The 6,678-nt window shown below is 34.5% G+C and overlaps 1 protein-coding gene across 1 annotated transcript in view; it reads right to left on the bottom strand.

The window, feature by feature from the left end:
- Window positions 1-2,777: 2,777 nt before the first annotated feature.
- Window positions 2,778-6,678, bottom strand: part of VWC2 (von Willebrand factor C domain containing 2) — a 142,399-nt gene continuing 138,498 nt past the window's right edge. The window contains exon 5 of the transcript XR_004433231.1: window positions 2,778-3,618. The gene's annotated coding sequence lies outside the window, so the exon portion shown is untranslated. The remainder of the gene's footprint in view (window positions 3,619-6,678) is intronic.

The following is a 6,678-nucleotide window of genomic DNA, read 5'->3' as shown; positions in this document are numbered from 1 at the left end:
CAAGGGTTTTTACTAGTAAGAGGGAGAATCTGGGAGAAATAGGGCTAGTCCATCTTGACAGAGCCAGAAGTCTCCCATACTATAGTTTGATTATCTTCTTAACACTGCAGAGTCTCTATTGACAGCCCCTTTTCCATTCTATTGTGACTCCCTTTGACCGCGGCCTTTGAGTAGCTGGGACCACAGGTGTGTACCACCTCACCCATCTTGGAATTTTGTTTCTTAATTTGCAACATATGGAGACATTTTATTAATAGTTTTTCTTGTTGAGTTACAGTTTAATTGAATTGTCAGAATTTATAATTCATGTGATGTCAATGTTTTATAATGAAACTTTCTTTATAGCTCAGAGTAAAGTCATTGTTTATAAATTTTCCACATGCTTGTATTTTGTAACTTTTTCATGAAGAATTATGCACCTGTTTCCTAGGTCAGCTTTGTTAATTCTGTTGTTCAGGTATTTATGTATTTTATGAACATTTTGTCTCCTGTTCATTCCACTGCTACATATAAAAAATTACCCTATAAATTATGGTATGCCTCCTTGCCTTATCAAGATCTAGTACTTATTTGTGCTTTTACCATTTTATAACCTTATTATTATTATTACTATTTGAGACAGTCTCGCTGTGTCACCTAGGCTGGAGTGCAATGGCACGATAGCTCACTGCAACCTCTGCCTCCCGGGTTTAAGCGATTCTTCTGACCCAGCCTCCCGAGTAGCTGGGATTAAAGGCATCTGCCATTATGCCCAGCTAATTTTTGTATTTTTGTAGAGATGGGGTTTCATCATGTTGGCCAGGTTGGTCTTGAACTCCTGACCTCAGGTGATCCACCTGCCTTGGCCTCCCAAAGTGCTGGGATTACAGGCATGAGCCACTGTGCCCAGCCTATAACCTCATTCTTTAAAAATGCAGATTTTTAATGAAATGAAAGCTGAAAAAATTACCACCAGTAGAAATTCACCAAAAGAAATATTAAAGAGTATTCTTCAGGCAGAGGAAAAAGATTTACAATGAAAGGTGAAGGAAGAAATAAAAAACAAGAAAATGGCAAATGTGGGAATGTGGCTAAATGAATAATGAGTATTAGAAGAAGAATAACTTTTCAGATTTAAAACACACAGAATTAAGATACAGCAAAACAGTAGACATGGTGAGGGAATAGTTAATGCATTGTCTGTAAAAGTGATAAAAGCATCAATAAGTATTAGGTCTTAATAAGTCACAGCTGTATACTATATAGGGCACTAATTATGTGTATGAAATTCTAAGTTGGGAGTTCTTTTCATTCAGCATATTAAAGATGTTTAACTGCCTTTAGAATTCCTTTTCTTATGCAAAGATAAGACTATTAAACATGCATCAAACATTCACAATTGTCATAATTCTTTTTTACATGGAATCTGTCTGTTTCCTCTGGCTGCCTTTATGATTGTCATTTTTACTTCCTTTCACTGTAGTGCTGCTACTTGGGAATTCTTTGTTTTATCGTCTGTCATCAACTTTAGAAGGCCATCAGCCATTTTCTTTCTAACTATTGTTTTTCTGTTCCATTCTATCCTTTTTCACCTTTTGGAACTTCAACTTAGTATCTGCTATATTCTTTACCTCTTATGCATTTTCTATTTGTACTTCTTTTCATTTGATCTGTCTTCAGATTCACTCTTTTCTCTTAAGTTGTTTCTAATCTGTTAAATCCATTCAACTAAGTCTTTAATTTCAGTTATTACATTTTGCAGTTCAAAAAATCTGTTTTTGATTCTTTTCAACTTTGCTTGGCCAGTTTAGGTTTCTAATCCTCTGCTGAAATTTCTGATTTTGTCCTATAGCCTTTGAATATAGATTTATTTTATATCTAGGTCTGATTATTCCATCATTAGGAGACTGTGATTCTGAACTTGTTGTTGCTTCTGCTTCATTGTATTTGTGTAGCCTCAGATCAGCTGTGCACCTTGAATGCAGCCCCGTGGGGCCACAAACACATATGGGGAGGTCACCCGCCTTTGTATACCCAGACTCTAAAGTTTGCTCCATTTTTTCCATGAAATGTCAAAAAGTGCTATTCAGCTTCTCAGCATGCTATTCCAATAGGAAATATACTCAGGGAAAAATGCTCAGAATGCCAGACTAAACTCTAATTTGGACTTTCCCAGCCGTTGGTCTGGTAGGTTTTCCTAAGTATTTAGTTCTCCTCTGGCTTCAGGAAGAACTCTTTTTTCTGCCCAGCTTTTCCAGTTGCCCTTGGCAGGAGGATTGTTCTAAATTGCCTAATCTTCCTGTTCTGGAATGGGAAGTTCTTAGCCTTAAGAAAAAATAATTTTTGGTTTTTATTTATTTTTTAAAAAGCCTTTCTCCAAGTCAGTGCAGAGGAGCCTCTAGAGTGTTTCCATTAAAAAAAAAAAAAAATCTGAAACTAAGATATTTACTTACTGTTAGTCCATATTTCTCGATTTGTGGTTTCATAATCATTACATTTGCTTTTAGAAATGACAAAGTAGAAATGTATTATCACAGTCAATTCCTTGGGATATTGTATTATAGATGCTACTTCAGTGTACAGCAGTGTCCATCTTTCATTTACATAAGAGAAATAAAAGTTATATATTTGAGTGAGCCTCAGGGATTATATTTTAAAGAACTCAAAATATTTAAAGCATTTTAAATATTTTTAATGACATACATACATTTTATTTATCTTGCTTAATTTACTTTCAAAAGCTAAAATATTTCAAAGGATTATCTTAAATGTGACTCTACCTGGAAGTGCAAAACCCAGTTTAATAAATACTTTATTTTATAAATCAGGTCAATACACATACCCATCCAACAACACATACAAATTAGGCCTAATTATTTAAATTCAGCTCCACATAAAATTAAGGTATTACAAAACATTTTTCTGGTAAATATATATATAAATGAGATAAAAACTAAGATATAAATTATATGTTAAATTTAAACATGACGATAAAATATTTTTCAAATGAGCGCTAAATTAAATTATTTATTTATTAGAATCTTCAAAATGTTTTAATTTCAATAGTCTCATATTCCAATGTATTATGTTATAAACACTTTAAATAGATCTTGTGCTTTATAAATATTTATTCTAGGCTACGTGTTTTACAAATATTCACTCATTTAATCCTCTTAGTGGTTGATACCACTCTCCCCATGTCACTGATGAGCAATCTGAGTTACAGAGGTAGGTAACGTGTACCTGATAAATAACCGGTAAGTGGTAGAACTGGGATTAGAATCAGACCTCCAAAGGCCAAAGTCTTTACTGCCAAGTTACATTAAAGCAAATAAATTGCAAACGTTTATTGAGAATACTTATGATAGAAATGTTAAAAGGATGCTCTGGCCTTTGTTTCTAGAGACTAAGTTTCTATAGCTATGGAGTAAGGCCCAGGCCAGGGATGGGAACAACTCACCTATGCCTTTTAACTCCTATCATCTCTGCTGGAAACCAGACCCATCCTCCAGCCAGCATTTTCTCACCCTGGTTTCCTGAAAGCATCATGGGCATTCCCTTTTGATCAGTTTGCTCTCCTCTTTTCCCCTCACTTGAGTTCCCTTTGGTATCTTCAACACTAAGCACAGTGTTCTCCATCTGTCAGATATGCAGGAAAAGTGGTGACTGATGATTTATTAATGGTTACAGTTATGTAAAATTGATGTTGTTTAATAAAATTTATGCAGGATATGAACATTTACTGGAAAACTTTCACCAAATAATTTATAAAAACATATCATTGTTCTCAGTCTATAGAAACTGTCTGAAATTCATAAATGTAATAAGCACAACATTTTAGTACATTTTCCCTATAACAGTCTATTAGAAATGAAGACTAAAAGCTAATAATTTTACATTCATCGGGTACCTTGTAAAGCATCACTCAGACTTGGTAAATGATGTTATTTAAAATGACTTTTCTTAAAAATTTTCAAATACTGAGTTTATGGAGTAAGTATTTAAAATTATTTTAAACATCAATTCAAATTATAAATAGCAAATAACACAATTAAATACATATGTGTATTATTCATGCTATATTTATAGCTATGTGCAAATAGTTGTGAACTTTACGTAGCCTTACTGACATAGACAAACGAGAATCGCAAACTCGGCCAAGCAGTCTCTCTGTTCCCCTACATCCTTCACTGCTTAGGTCCAACTTTCTGTGGGCTTAAGTCTGACTTAAAAGGAATTTCTGGCCAACAATGCAGTGCTTCTTTTGTATTTTGTTTGTTTTGTTTTGTTTTAACCAGACTCTAGCTTATATTTATATCCACCTTTCCTATCCCAGCGAATTGAGAGAGTAACTGTTTTACCATTTGTATAGATGCATGCATGTATAGAAAGATGAGCTTCCAGCTGGAAAATTTACATCATTCTGAGGAATAAATTTAAAGGAAAATTATCTCATCCAAATACCACTTTTATTATTTTCCCTTTTTCCTTAAGAAAAGGATTCATTGTGTATTAAAATGTTTGAGTTTTTAAGTCATACTTCTTAATATTTTAAATGTTTCAGACCGTCTGTTTTGCTCTATATTACTCTGAATTTCAGCATTTCCATTTTGCTTCCATATCCAAATTAATGTCTCCTTTTACTTTCCCTCCTGGTTATTATATAACATGATTTGTCCTCTGAAGTGTAGGTATGCTGTTTATTGTACTAAAAAAAACCATTATGTTTATTTTAAAGACATTTACTTTCTTGGCTTCAATAGAGGGCACAATTTTGAATGTCACTTCAGTGTTATTTGTAACATAAATATTTTAAAGTACTAATTGGCCATAATTAATCTACAAACTAAAAAAAATATATAGAACATAATGATTTTTGTATCAAGCTCCTTTATTGCACTGATGCCTATCTTAAAATGAAAATCTTTTTCTTGACAGAAAACAGGGCAGGTGGGAGCAGTCGACAGACCTGGCCGCTGGTGGCTGAGCCCCCTGGGGATGGGTGGGACTACCTCTGCCCACCCACGACCTTCACCATTGCTGTTATTGTTTGGAATGGGGATAACCTTTGTTTTTGTTTTAAGAAATAGCATACACTTTGAAACTACAGATTTAACACTATGTAACATGGGTAGATTACTTTTATAATTAATCTATATTAAATTCAATTGAGGTTTGTGAGGACTTTTTATTTAATCCTCACAATAAACCAGAGTATATTGCAGAGTATAAGTAGCCCAAGCAAGCACTTAGGTTTTTATGTCATTGGACCATACAATAGTAACTTCATGATTTTATCACTAGCTACTATGTGTCAGAAAATGGCAAAACTCTGCTTAAAAGTATAAATCGTAATACTGATGTAAGTTAATGACTTTAATGCAAAAGTTCAAAATGGCATGTGATGCCATCGCTTTTTTTATTAGTTTAAGGATATCTGCTGGTATAGTTGACTCAGAGCTTCATGGGTCCAAAGACCATGTATGACTATCACTCAGGCCTAAATTGCATTTGACACATAGAATGCAATGAATAAATCGATTCAGTCAGACTCACAGCCGCTCCCCAGGGAAGAATATCTGGAAGCAGGTAGAGCTATCCATTCCAGTCCTGACTATGCCCCATGTAGGATAACTTTGGAACCCAACAGATTTGGCCTCAGTACCATCACGGATTTTTTTTTTTTTTTTTTTTTTTTTTTTTTTTTTTTTTGAGACAGAGTCTCACTCTGTCACCCAGGCTGGAGAGCAGTTGAGGCGATCTTGGCTCATGCAACCACCTCCTGGGTTTAAGGGATTCTCCTGCCTCAGCCTTCCAATGTGCCACCATGCCCAGCTATTTTTTTTTTTTTTTTGTATTTTTAGTAGAGATGGGGTTTCACATGTTGGTCAGGCTGGCCTCAAAATCCATCTGCCTCAGCCTCCCAAAGTGCTGGGATTACAGGTGTGAGCCACTGCGCCCAGCTCATCACCGAAATTTGGATAAGTTACCCACCATATGTTGACTTCCTCATCAATACAGCAGAGTTGATAAAAAGAATAAATCAGATAAAAGAATTTGAAATTTGAAATTGTAGTGTTTGCCGTATAATCATCATCTAATAAATGGCAGTTTACTTCTCTTGGCTCCAGAAAAACTGGGTCACAATATTTGGTTATATTTTGTAAATTTCAATGTGAGAATCATACCTGAACAACCTGATGCTTCAATACTATTTTTAAAAAGAGATCTAGAATTAGGAATCAACATATAGCATAAGCATTTAGACTAGGGAGGTCACAACATTTTTGTGAGGAGCTACTATTTACTTTGACAAGTATCAAGATTGATATTCTAGAATTAAAGGTCAGTGTTGCTATTTATTATCTTATTTATAGGGAGTGGGGTAAAAGACCATTTTGGAAATTTCTGTCTAATTTCTAGAGGTCCCTGACCTAAAGACAAATGATAAGACTTCAAATCATGGGCTCTGGTATAAAGCAGATTTGGATTCTTAACTCAGCCTCTCATTCACCAGACTGAATCTTAAGGCAGTTTTTAAATTTCCCTGAGCCTGTATTTACTTTTCTGAAACAAAGGGGATAGCATTACCCACAATTTGGGAGAATTGTGAGGTTAAATGTGATAATAAGTGAAGGAAACTTAGCATAACTTTTGGCTGATGATATACATTCACTGATTGCTTGAGAATGGCTTTTT

Source organism: Trachypithecus francoisi, unplaced genomic scaffold (genome assembly GCF_009764315.1).
Source record: "Trachypithecus francoisi isolate TF-2019V2 unplaced genomic scaffold, Tfra_2.0 Lachesis_group4, whole genome shotgun sequence".
Lineage (NCBI taxonomy): Eukaryota > Metazoa > Chordata > Mammalia > Primates > Cercopithecidae > Trachypithecus > Trachypithecus francoisi.
This window is presented reverse-complemented; position numbering and strand designations above follow the sequence as displayed.